At 47.7% G+C, this 14224-nt stretch overlaps 1 pseudogene across 1 annotated transcript in view; it reads left to right on the top strand.

The window, feature by feature from the left end:
• The window catches only part of LOC307186359 (D-aminoacyl-tRNA deacylase 2-like), a 379916-nt pseudogene that overhangs the window by 86894 nt on the left and 278798 nt on the right, over positions 1-14224 (top strand). The window lies entirely within an intron of this gene.

Below are 14224 nucleotides of genomic sequence, written 5' to 3'. Positions count from 1 at the left end.
GCAAAGCAGCTGCAGCTACAACCTCAGGTTTAGGGAAAGTCCACAGGCTCTGACTCCCCTTTTTGTCTTCCGACACAAACTGGATGCTGTACTTGTACACACCCAACCATGGAGGGGTTGGGTCCAAGTCCTTTTCCTTTGAATCCGGGTATACTTGTGATCGCTTAGACAAGTAGTATGGCAGAAGGGACACTTAGTGACTTCAAAGCTAGGTCATCGAAAGCCACATAGCTTCCACCTAGTTCGCTGGAGACTTAGCTCTCTGATCAACAGTCGCTGCTGAGCCCAGCCTTGCAGCCATGTCCACCCATGAGCCTGACATGTGCGTGGAGCCATCACAGACCCTTCAGCCCGCCTGCCAGCTGAGCACCTCCGAGAACCATAGTTGGTGCCACGTGGAACAGAATTGCTCAGTCAAGCCTGGCCTGAATTCCTGACCCACGAAAACTATGAGATATAATAAAATGGTTGTTTTAATCTACCAGATTTGGGGATGGTTTGATATGCAGCAATAGATGACTAGAACACTAGACATAAATAGAAGAAACTTTGCTGACGGCTTTTGATCAATTTAGGCTGATTTCATGTGATTTGCTCCGTCCATCTGCTCCTGGCCATAATAATTCCATTTGGCTTAAAACTTGGATCAAGTTACCTTTTAACGGAGCCAAAACTTCACCTGGGTTCACGGACAGCTCCCTGAGCCACAGCAAAGGTTTCAAGCTCTCCGACTCTGGTTGTCACTAAACATCCACTCCGCTCACTCAAACACAGCCCTGCACGATGCCTTCGTCCAAAAGATTTGCAGAAATTGCCACGTATTGGAAGTGTGGCAGCACAAGCCAGTTTCTGTGGATCCAGAGAAACAACGCGGAGACAACTTTTTCTCAGCATTTTCACAACTTTTTCTCAGCATCTTCACATACAGAAAGGGTATCTTCCTATTTCTTGGCTTGTACCTGACTTCAAATACAGAGTACAGGATTTCCACATGGCGATTTTTCTCCCCAGTTACCATCATTCCTGTCCTTACAGCCCAGAGACCTCTTTTTCAGCCTTGATTTGAGGAAAGTTCCTAGTTTCCTGAGTGCGGTGAGTGTGAGGAGGGGTGGGCTGTGTCCCTGTGGTCAAGTGACATGCTTATGTGTGCCCTTCTTATTTTTTTTTTTATTATTATTTTTTGCGGTACGCGGGCCTCTCACTGTTGTGGCCTCTCCCGTTGCGGAGCACAGGCTCCGGACGTGCAGGCTCAGCGGCCATGGCCCACAGGCCCAGCCGCTCTGCGGCATGTGGGATCTTCCCAGACCGGGGCACGAACCTGTGTCCCCTGCATCGGCAGGCGGACTCTCAATCACTGCACCACCAGGGAAGCCCGTGTGTGCCCTTCTTGAAGTATGCCAACAGGACAGGTGTGGACTTGGAGTCAGCAGGATGTGGGTTCAGACCTGAGCTCTACCACATGCAAGCTACGTGACCCTAGACAAGTTACTTAATCTCTTGCAGTCTTAGTTTTCTCATTAGTCGAAAGGATAGTTTTCACCAGTTTCACAGGAAATATGAGGCTGTCTTAGTTTGGGTTTGGCCAGAAGCAGATCCTGAGACAAGGACGTGAGTGCAAATGGTGTATTTAAAAGGTGGAGGGAGCACAGGCAAAGGTGTGGGCAGTGGTGTAGGGAAAGGAAGGAAACCAGTTAGGGGTTCATTAGCAAGCCAGTTACCCCTGTGGGCAGCCGCAGCTTGATCCCAACAGAGGCATTCTTGAAAAAGGGTAAAACACATGCCCTGAAAATTATTCTCCCCATGGGGTGAGGGAGCTGGGGTATTTAAACACTGACCCCTCCCAGTCTATTGGCTGAAGGCTCTTCCCCAGAGGGGGTTAATTTCCCAGAGAGCTGGACTGCTCCCTTCTGGAAAAAGCCCTCAGACCCTGAGACACGGATCCTGGAAGCTGGATGTTTGCTGGAGCGTACTGAAAGGATGAGGTTGGAGGGTCGCAGGCGGCACTGTAATAGCATCGGTTAGAGAGGACTGAATGAGATGTATGTAAAAAGCTGGGCTACGGCAGGCACCTAACACATGCCAGCTCATGTCTCTTCTTCCCTTTCTTCATCTCTCTCCTCGGCCCACAGTGACCTCTGCCTTCTCTTGTTCTTATTGAACACCCAGGTCACTTGGTACTCGATATGTAGCGTTTTACCCACTGATAGCTTGTCCTTCAGATAAATAGTAAATGCATCAAGGGTCAGCTCCTCCCATTTCTTACACTTTGTTGCATCTCCCATAGTACCCAGCTTCGCAAGAAATATACGGTAGATGCTAAGTGGTAAATACTAGTCAGGCATCAGGGGCAAACCACCTTGGTTGATAATGGGAAGGGCTTGTACAGGTCTGGTGGAGTAACCACCAGTGAGTTACAAGTGAGTGTACACTTGTGAGTTAATGTACAAGTGTACAGTGTACAAGTGAGTTAATATATATAAAGCACTGTACTTTATACACAGGGAGAATTTGTACACAGGGAGAATTCATTATCCAGTTGATCGTTCCTTTTTTATTTGTGGTAGCCTCGATCATGAGGTTAAAGACAGCAATAATCCTTGGAGGAGACAATGACTCTCCAAGTAAAGAAGAAAGAATATATTCTGGGAAAACAGTTTTCTAGTTCCCTTTTACTTTCCCCAATTATTGGGAAACAAACAAATCCCCTGTTACCCTCCTCTTGTTTTGTGTGACACAATATTTAGACATTGGTGTTAGCTGTGCGGCGTGTAGGTTATGGGAACAATGGACAATTCACTGCAGGCACTCTGTAATGATTTTTATGATTAGTTCTCATGATAAGTCTATGAAGGAGATTTTATTTCCATTTTATAGATGAGGAAATTAAAGTACAGAGAGATTTAGGCAACCTGCCCCAGGTCACACAGTTATTAAGTGGCAGAGCCAGGATTTAACCAGCTTGTCGGGACCTCCCTGGTGGCACAGTGGGTAAGACTCCATGCTCCCAATGCAGGGGGCCTGGGTTCTATCCCTGGTCAGGGAATTAGATTCCACATGCATACCGCAGCTAGGAGTTCATGTGCCTCAACTAAGGAGCCCTGGAGCCACAACTAAGGAGCCCTGGAACTGCAACTAAGGAGCCCACGTGCTACAGCTAAGACCCAGCACAACCAAATAAATAAATAAATATTTGAAAAACCCCCAAAACCCCAGCATGTCTGCTCCAGTGGCCATAATAACAAATGCACATACCACTTTGTTCTAAATTAACTGTGGAGAAGCAGAGTGTTTGTGTCCTGAATCATCTTCCCTTCCAGAACCAGGGTTCAATAATGCAAATTCTTGTATATGGTCATTTGGAAATTGGTACTGATGAATCTAATATTCCTTTCTGCATGCTTTCTCCTCTATTGTTAATACGTCCATTGTGATCAGAAGTTCACCAACGAGCTTAGGTGGATAGAGAGTGATTGCCCACTGTCTTCTTTGCTCTGAAGAGCCTGATTCTTGGGGAGCAGAGGATGTAGGTGAGTGAGTCAGAAGGCATGGGTTCTTCCACAGCTGGAGACACCCTGAGGGGGTGATGAGATGGCCTGAGCTCATAGTGAGGTGACCAGCTGTCCCAGTGTGCCTGGGCCTGAGGGACTCCATGGGCATTTTAGTGCTAAAACTAGGATGGTCCTGGGAAAATCGAGATGATGTGCCATCCTAACTCATATGCCAAAGTATTAAATAAGGAATTTTTTTTTAACCAGAAAACAAGAAAGAAGAGCTCTATAGGTTTTCAAGATGCTAAGAGGAAAGCTTCTAGATGTATCTCAAAAGTCAAGTTTCTGAGACTTAATAAGAAAGTTGCAGTGGAAGGGAATTTGAGCCAGAAGACCCAGAGTCCCATTAAGGAACTTTATACTGTGTGACTTAGAAAATCCTTCTAACCTCTCTGAGCCTCAGCTTGCTCACCTGAGAAATGGAGAAGACAGCCCCAACCTGTTTTAGTCACAGGGGCTGTGGCTGCCATCAAAGGACATAATGGAATTGAAAAGTTACTTATTTGCAGACGCTTACCACAGTCCTATAGGATGACTAAGGGCTGCCTCGAACAGTCATTGTGGAATACAGTAAGGTCAGGTCATCTTGATGAATAAGTGGGAGGTCAGCCCTGTGGGGAAATACGACGTCTCCACACACAACTCTGAGACTGTGTAGACAGAGTCATAGGATCTTTTCAACGGATAGACCAACCACAGTTCAGCTGGTGCCTGAGAATGTATGAATCCCTTCCGAGGTCTCTAAGATTCAGGATGCCCGGAAAGTGAATATTGATGAAAATGAAACATGCAAGTCATTAGAACTCTTAGATCCCAAGAATCTGTAACAATGTGCTCATCTCTCTCCTGCCCTCCTCTAACATTGTTCCTGTAACCTGGATCAGCGGCCAGGAAACCTGGACTCTGATGTCACCTGCAGCCCCTGTCTGTCCTCGCAAGGCACAGTGGTCCTATTTATTACTTAAGTATCATGCATCAGCTGTGCTTCCTTACTTGTGCTAACCCCTGCTGTGGTCTCGGCTGTAGTCAAGACTTGGCTCTGTTTTGATTCACCTCCTAGAGTAATGGAAGTAAAGACAACAATAAACAAATGGGGCCTAATGAAACTTAAAAGCTTTTGCAAAACAAAGGAAACTACAAACAAGACAAAAAGACAACCCTCAGAATGGGAGAAAATATTTGCAAACGAATCAAAGGACAAAGGATTAATCTCCAAAACATATAAACAGCTCATGCAACTCAATATTAAAAAAACAAACAACCCAATCGAAAAAGGGGCAGAAGACCTAAATAGACGTTTCTCCAAAGAAGACATACAGATGGCCAAGCAGCATATGAAAAGCTGCTCAACATCACTAATTATTAGAGAAATGCAAATCAAAACTACAGTGAGGTACCACCTCACACCAGTTAGAATGGGCTTCATCAGAAAATCTACAAACAACAAATGCTGGAGAGGGTATGGACAAAAGGGAACCCTCTTGCACTGTTGGTGGGAATGTAAATTGATACAGCCACTATGGAGAACAGACAGTATGGAGGTTCCTTAAAAAACTAAAAAAAGAACTATCATATGACCCAGCAATCCCACTACTGGGCATATACCCAGAGAAAACCATAATTCAAAAAGACACATGCACCCCAATGTTCATTGCAGCACTATTTACAATAGCCAGGTCATGGAAGCAACCTAAATGCCCATTGACAGACAAATGGATAAAGAAGATGTGGCAAATATATACAATGGAATATTACTCAGCCATAAAAAGGAACAAAATTGGGTCATTTGGAGAGACGTGGATGGATCTAGAGACTGTCATACAGAGTGAAGTAAGTCAGAAAGAGAAAAACTAATATCGTATATTAACACATATATGTGGAACCTAGAAAAATGGTACAGATGAACCGGTTTGCAGGGCAGAAATAGAGACACAGATATAGAGAACAAACGTATGGACACCAAGGGGGGAAAGCGACGGGGGGGTGGGGATGGTGGTGTGATGAATTGGGAGATTGAGATTGACATGTATACACTGATGTGTATTAAATGGATGACTGATAAGAACCTGCTGTATCCAAAAATAAATAAAATTCAAAAATTCAAAAAAAAAGACTTGGCTCTGGACCCAGCCCCTCTCATCTGCCTTTTCCAGAATCAGATCCATGGATGTGGGGCCGTGGAAGGTGGGGTCACATGACTTGGGCTTTACTGGATTTGTGTGTACCTGCGTCTCCTCTGTTGGGGATCCAGGGATTGGCTGCTGAAGGACATAGAGAAGGTTTGATGACTCTTCGGCAGCAAATAGTGGGGCCTCCAGGTTAGTGACTCTTAAACGTCAGCATGCAGGACGTTTAACCACCTGACGTGCATGCTGAAATCTGACTTCCCGGCCCTATCCACCCGGAGTTCTGATCCAGTATGTCACAAGAATGTGGGTTTTGAAATAAGCTGCTGGTTTGCCTCTGATACGTGTGCTCTGTGAGTTATACTTTACAGAACGATTGCTGAGAACTGGGGTGCTTCAGTTAAAGAGAGATTCAAGCTAAGTTAGATATGTTACCGTGAACTTTTAGAGACCAAGAATGTGATAGTTAAAAAATAATTTAGTCTTTGGTGCTTTGCCTCCGGTGCTATTGCAGCCTGAGATAGTCATTATTTAGAAGTGAAAAAAGTTTTGGAGTGAATTTCATTTTCTGATGGTTTGCATGCGGGTGAAATGGAAAATTGACCCAAGGTATTAGACACCTTTGTGCCTATTATCTCTTCTGTCCTCCCGACGTTCAGGAAAGTGAAATGCAGAGATTACTGTATCCATTTTATAGATGAACTCGGCCAAGTTCCTTGGCTTAAAAAAAACCCCATGACTGTGTATTATTTTCTGTTTCAAAGCATTTGTACATGCATTCCCTTACTTGAGACTCACAGGAAAGTGTGTGCAGGTAATACCATTGTCTCTGTTCTGCAGGGGAGGGAATTTAGGCTCCAAGAAGTTACCGGACCTGCTCAAGGTCACAGGGTGAATAAGTGATGACACCAGGACTGACAGGCTGCTGTGGCTCCTGACATCACACTCTTTTCAACGTGTCCATGCGCCTCTCTAGAGAAGACAGCAGCACACCTGAGACTGGAACCTAGAGACCCTGATTGTTGGGGAAGCAAACTGTTTTTCCAGGCCCGTGGACACTTATCCCAAGATTTTAGATCCACTGTGACAGTTTGGTAGCTCCACCCTCAGACTTCCTGGATAAAACCTGGATAGACGGCAACTTGATTTAAAAGAAATGGAGGAAAAAATAGGAGATAAAAGTGACAAATGGACATGGGCGTGTTCCTACAGTCGTGACCGCCCTGGCTGCGTACTTGTCTCCTGTCACAGATCTTTCTGTGTCTGGCACCTTCGTCTCCCCCACTCTGGGGCCCCCAGGGAGGCGGGGTGGTGAGCAGGGACAGTTGTTGGGATTTATGGGGCCGCGGCAGCCCCTCTCCCCCCCCGCATGGTAGGGAGGGGAAGCAGGATCCATTTCCTCCTGGGTAAACATTTTCACAGGAAGCATTTATCAGATGTCAGCAGGGGCAGCGCGGGGTCTGGGATCAGTCAGGCAGAATCTGCTTCTCTCCTGCTCTCGCGGGGGAAGGCTGCGGGGTTTCTCCTGCCCATTCTCACCCTCTCTGTCTTGCGTCCCACCTTCTCTCAACCAGCTGAGCTGCAGGGGAGGAGAACAGATCCTAGGACACCCCAAGTCCGCTCCACCCTTTTTAATAAACAGAGTTTTTGTCAGCCTGAGCCCCGTAATGAAGCTGATTGCCCACATCCTTCCAGAAGAAATGCTGATAAGGAAATGTCTGGAAAAAGACTCAAGCAAATAAAGCCCCATTACTCCTCAGGTGCTGGCCTTGGACTCTGAAACCGTCTCCCTTCCTCCGAGGCGGGGACCGGTGACTCGTACTTGACTCTTCTGGTTGGCGAAGGTTGGCCAAGAAGCACCCCTGATTCAGGACTCTCTCCTGGATTTTCAGATTCCGGCCCCCTCTACCAATGCAGAGGGAAGAAGCCTTCCCTCACCATGCCTGCTTTTCCCTCACGGCACCTGCAACCTGTCCTCTTCTCTTTTATGAGAAGCAGTATGTAGTAAAGAGTTGAATCTCAACTCTGCTGCCTATTAACTGTATGACCTTAGGCAAGTGACTGTACCTTCCAGGGCCCAGTTTCCTCATCAATCGTTTCTTTTTGTAAATTAACTGAGCACCGTCTCTGTCCTAGGCACTGGACGAGGTGTTGGACAAAAGTTACCCCCCTTACAGGTTTTTGTGAGGATTAAATGAGACAGTTCAGTGAAACACTTAGCAAATCATAGAATAAGTACTCAATAACGGTGAGCAAATACAGTTATTCTCACTGTTATTATTTCCACATCTGTCTTTGGGGAATTTGAAAGGCCACTGGTAGCTTTCCAGGCCTCTGACCCTCATGCCATCATGTAGAACCATCTTGCCCTTTTCACTGGATCAAGGCTGCTGTCTTCCCAGATTTCTCTGTGGAACCACAGCCCAGTCACTCACTCACTCTGTATTTTAATCATTCAACCAAAACCGCACACAGTGTGTCCTTTGTGTGGCAAAGAGGAATAAGAAAGGCACCAGCCAACAGGCACTGGGGCTGGGGGCAGCAGAATACATCAGCAACTGCAGCTAAGTCAAGACAGAGGTGAGACTCTGGAAGAGCCAGCAAGTAGGGCTCCTTCTGGGGAAGAAGTGGTTATTTCCACCTGGGGATCTGAAGGAAGGCTTCGTGGAGGAAGTACCATCTGGGCCGTGCTTTGAAGGAGGAGGACGGTTGGTGGGTCCTGTGGAGGTGGGAACATGCGTGAGCTGTGAGACCTGTTGCCAGGCAAAGGAAACCACTTCAGCCTGAGGAGATGAAGCGTCTGGTCTCTGGGCTGTCACTTAATTGTGCAGACATTTTAAAGCTTGCCTTAGATTACCAGTAATACTTGTGGGTCATTTTCCACATACCTAATGTTGTTTACGTTTCACAAAAAATTGAGTCACAGTGAGAATTATTATGCCCACTTTCCAGATGAGGAAACTGTGACTCAGAGAGGTCAAGGGATTCGACCGTATCTGTGAAGGTGGCCGGTGGGAATGTGGTCATTGAACTCGTGTCCCTTGGCTCCAAGTCCAGAGCACTTTCTGTGGCATAAAGCTGCTCCTCCCTCCTCCCACCCCCTCCCACCTCACTCAGGCTGGTAAAGCTGGTCTTTGGAGCCAGAGGAGATTGGAGCTGGTCCCTTGGCCTCCGTTGATGCTGCACCAGCACTTGCCAAGACTCTGCTATAGCATCCTTAGAGGTCTTCCTGCTTCCATCCGATGGCCTCCAATCCATCTTCTATAATCATCTTTTATGCAGAGTAACCTTTCTAAAGCCGAGATCCGACCATGCTATGCCCTTGCTTGAAGGACCAACCCCAACTCCTTCACCTGTTCTTCCAGGCCCTTCAGGACCCATCCTGCCCTGTGGGCCTCCCCAGCCCCCTTCCTTGCCGGCCTCCCTTGAGCTTCCTGTGTGTGACATGCTGAATTTCTTGCAGTTCCCCAAATACTCCAAGCTGTCCCCTCATAGTTTTGTGCCTACATGGGCCCTGGAGCCAAACTTCCTGGTTTTAATATTCAGACCCACCGCTTAAATAGCTGTGAGATTGAGAACAAATGCTTCAGTGGCACTGTGCCTCAGTTTCCTTATCTGTAAAATGGGGATAGTAATAGGACCCATCTCGTGAGGATGTTGTGTGACTCATTTTCATAGATATAGAAGGATGAGCCCAAGGCTCGGTACACAGTGGGTGCTTAATAGATATTGTTGTGGCTGTTCGCAGTGCAGGGAAACTTTCCTTGGCTGGTGAGTTTCCTCTGCTGGGCTGGTTCTCTCAGGCTCCTTCTCCTGTTGCCCCCTCCGGGAAGCCTTCCTGAACTGCCCGAGGTGAGTACCTCTCACCCGCTCTCACAGGCCCCTGCACGCGCCTTTCCTGTGCTCCTCTGGCTGTAACTGCCAGCCTGAGTTGGCCTCCTCACCACACTTAGAGCTCCTTGAGGGCAGGGTCTCATCTTTGAGAGCTGGGGCCACGTCTGAGTTACTGTGGTGCTTGTCATGCCCAGCACGGCCCTGACACATGGGAAGTTCTCCTACCGTCTGTGGAGGGAGTGATTGGTGTGCAGGGCTGGCACTGAGGGCTTTGCTGGTGGCATAGTCACTGATGTGTTGGGTGACTGACCACAGACACCTCTGTACCGCTCTGTTTCCCCAGAAATGGCCTTCCTGGTCTGACAGGTGTCCCAAAGACCACAGTGCCTTGAGGACCACACCAGTACCACCCTGGAGGGTATGACAAGCTTTGGAAAGGAAACAGTTAATGTCCCATCACAAAATGTTAGCCTGTTAGAGCAGATTTACTGGGAGGTCATAAAGCTCGTGACAGGGCCCCTCACTACCCAGCCGCCTTCCAAGGCCCTGTGCTCCCTGTTATTCTTGACACTTCAGATGCTTTTTCTTAAAGATGCCCCCCCCAAACTGTACCAGTTTCAGGACCCCCAAATCCCGGTGGCCCTAAAGCTCACCCTTCCCCGGAGAGTTTCCTCATCTTCTCTGCATCTGGGACTCTGAGTCAGGGAGGAGGGCCAGGACCCAGGCCCCTGTCACACTCTGCCCTCTCCTGGTCTCCCCACACTCACCTGGACCTGAAGAGCAGCTCTGGGAGTTGCCAACATCCATGCAGAACCCCTCCCGTCGCCCACACCCACGGCTCCCTCCTACCACAAGGCTTCTCAGGTCCTCAGAACTTCCCTGTGGGTTTGGCTCTGAACCACACCCCACCCCGTCCACCTGCCTTCGGGGCGGCGTCCTGGGGTACAAGCCTCCTTGGACTTTGGGCGGTCCAGCCCCTCCCTTCCAGGGCCCAGCCTCCAGCTCCACCCACCTCAGCCGTGGTCCCCAGCCCCAGCCCCAAACTGCGGGGCAGGCCTGTGGGTCAGAAAGCTGACCTGCCTTGACCCGTACCCATGGGTGGGAAGAGGGAGTGGGGGGATGGCGGGGTGATGCTAGACACATTCAAACCATTTCCTTAGGGAGGAAGTGGCATTTTCATAAATACGCTATTTGAAGGCTACCTACACACACCCTACAGGGCACAGTTCTCAATCCTGGTTGCACTTTTGAATGACTCAGGGAGCTTGAAAATATACTGGTGCCTGGGTCTCACTCCAGAGATTCTGTTCTAATTGGCGTGGGATGCAGGCCAGGTACACGGCATTTTAAAATTTCCCCAGATGATTCTAACATGTGGCCAAGACTGAGAATCCCTGCTTTAGGGAACAAGCACATTCTGTAAACATGTAGGCAGATGAACAGTAAGGGTTCGGAGCAAAATGAGTTTTAGCATGAGTAACACGCCCACGCTTGCTAAAGTTGCCTCCCTGATTTGACCTGAAAGAGACACACCCTTTTCTCCCCCTCCCTCCAGGCCCGAAGCTCTGTGGGGTGGGTGAGGATCACACTGGCTCAGCCCACCTCCGCCCTCCAAGAGGGTAGGAGTTTTAAGGTAGAAGCAGTGATGTTTAGGGGAGCAGGGCCAAGCCTTCTTTACTTTGGCGTGCCCCGGGCCTAAGTCAGAGGTCATGGGCTCGCCGGCAGCTTGAGGCAAGGGTTCAGTGTTTGTATTCCAGCTGAGCCCCGGTTGCTGCCCCATGCCTGCTACTTCTCCTGCCTCCTCAGCTCAGAGAATTTTCCCGTCATCGTCGTGGCTGTTTGGTCTCCCCAGTTCACTCACCCTGGACTCTGCCTCGATTTCCCTCCAAATGCAGTTGGCCACCATATTCTGTGCCTTCCCCCACTAACATCCTCTAGATGCCCTTCCTCCCCAGCTGCCCGCCCAGGCCCTCCTCAGGTCCCCCCTTGTTACTTCTACCAGAAGCCCCTGCTCTGGACTTCCTGTTTTCTCTTTCTGCATCAGATCATGTTCCTATCTTAGTAAGTCTCTTCCTTTCTTTTTTAAAATTTACTTTATTCAAGTAGAGTTGATTTACAATGTTGTGTCCCTTTCTGCTGAACAACAAAGTGATTCATTTATACATAGATATACATTCTTTTTCATATTCTTTTCCATTATGGTTTATCACAGGATATTGAATATAGTTCCCTGTGCTACACAGTAGGACCTTGTTGTTTATCCATCCTATATATAATGGTTCACATCTGCTAATCCCATACTCCCAAGCCATCCCTCCCTCACCCCCTCCCCCTTGGCAACCACAGATCTGTGCTCTATGTCAATGAGTCTGTTTCTGTTTCATAGATAAGTTCATTTGTGTCATGTTTTAAGTGATATCGTATGGTATTTGTCTTTCTCTTTCTGACAGCAAGTCTCTTCCTTTCTCTCTCTCCCTCTCTCAAACGCAGTCTCCAGGAGCCAAAACCTCCCGTGATTTCCCTTGACCCAGCCAAGTGGTCCTTAAAGTGTCTTCCAAGGACCAGCAGCATCAGCGTCACTTGGGAACTTGTCAGGGATGCACGTTCTCAGGCCCCAGCACAGACCCACTGAATCTGAGCTCTGAGGCTGGGGCCGGGTACTCTGCTTTAACAAGCCCTCCAGGCGCTTCTGCTATGTGGCCTGGACAATTTAGTGCACGCTCCCGAGCGTGGCGTTCGTGGTCTCTCACACTCCAGTCCCCATTGACCTGTTTGTCCACTTTTCAGCTCTCACATCTCCCATATCCCTTCCTGTGGGACTCTGCTCATACTGTCCCCTGCCTTGGAAAGCCCTTGACCACTTCCATGTATCTAAATCCATTTCTCCTTCCAGATCCAGCTCAAACATCATGCATTTTGGCAGATCCCAAAGACGCCACCTCCAGGAACATTCTTCCCTTCCCTGACCTCTGTAGCGTTATTTTTTTCCCTTCTCTCTCTCCCTCCCCTTCTGTCTGAGATTTCTGAGTTTTACCTTTAAAGCAGAGCTTCTTCCGATCATGCTTATCTATTAGAATCACTCAAAAAAAAAAAAATGTATACCCAGGCCATACTCCAGAGCAATTAAATGAGAATTCCAGGATGAAGCCTGTCAGCGTATATTTCAAAAGTTCCCCAGATCATTTTAACGCATACCCGAAATTGAGTCCTTCTCTCCTAAGGCAACCAGAGGGGAAACCGTGACAGGAAGAGAGATGAATTTACAGTTAAGAGACCCAGTTTCTGTTCAGGGCTCTGTCCCAACTGGCTGTTTAACTTTGGGCAGGTCACTTGCCCTGTCTGAGCTGCTGTTTCCCAAACTGCCATTTGGGGCATTGTTTCGGATCAGTGGCTCTCAAAGTTGGCCAATGCCTGATCCCACCACTAGAGATTTCCTTTTAATGGATCTGGGAGGCGGCCTGGATTCTAACATGTAGACAGGGTTGAGAACCACTCTTGTAGGTCTTATCTAAGGGCCATGAAACTGTGTCTAGTGGTTTACTTTTGGGAGCAAGGAGGCCTGCCTCTTCAAATTCGTGGACTTCTCTGCCCCGGCACCTGCTAACTTTTTCTCCCCAAGAAAACGCACACCTCATGTCAGTGATGAAGGGCACACAAAATTTCCTTGTTTGGTAGCAGGATGGCCAGGGATTTTGAGCGGTAGGTAGCCGGGTTGGGTGTGTTTGTCCACTGGGGCAGAAGGAGGATTAAGGATCAGATGAAAATCCTCACCAGAGTCCTGGCAGAGGGCCGCTGAAGGGACCCATTCTTCAGCAACCTTGAGGCCTCACCTTATGTGTCTCAGCTCCTAAAAACCTTGTCACACCAGCACAGACAGGGACATAAGCGTTCCTTCACAGCCAGGTCAGGGGCTCATTTAAAGGCAGGTGTAAAAAGAGAACTCATGAGGAGCAGAAGAACACGGAAGACACAAAAGCAACCAAAATGTCCATCGACAGATGAATGGATAAAAAAGATGTGGTATATATATATATATATATATATATATATATATATATATATATACACACAATGGAATATTACTGAGCCGTGAAAAGAATGCAGTAATGCCATTTGCAGCAACCTAGAGATTATCAGACTAAGTGAAGTAAGTCAGACAGAGAAGGACAAATATTAGATGATATCACTTATATGTGGAATCTAAAATATGATACAAATGAATTTATTTACAGAACAGAAACAGACTCACAGACATAGAAAACAAACGTATGGTTACCAAAGGGGAAAGAGGGTGAGGGAGGGATCAATTAGGAGTTTGGGATTAGCAGATACAAACTACTGTATATAAAACAGATAAACAACAAGGTCCTACTGTACAGCACAGGGACTGTATTTAATATGCTGTAATAAACCATAATGGAAAAGAATATGGAAAAGAATATATGTATAACTGAATCACTTTGCTGTGCACCTGAAAATAACACGACATTGTAAATCAAACATACTTCAATTGAAAAAAAATAAGGAGCAGGACACACCACGCACCAGGGGCAGCTGAGGGCTGAGACTGGATGTGAAGTCGGGCTCGAGCCTGAGGAAGGCAAAATGACCCAGCTGCAAGGGGAGGGGTGGAGGGGAGGAAGTAGCCTGCTTATTTAAGGGGTGGGCGCGGGGAAGGGAAGCGATTGCTTACATAAGCACCTCTCTGATGAAGGT

Source organism: Stenella coeruleoalba (genome assembly GCF_951394435.1).
Source record: "Stenella coeruleoalba genome assembly, chromosome: 5".
Classification (NCBI taxonomy): domain Eukaryota; kingdom Metazoa; phylum Chordata; class Mammalia; order Artiodactyla; family Delphinidae; genus Stenella; species Stenella coeruleoalba.
This window is presented reverse-complemented; position numbering and strand designations above follow the sequence as displayed.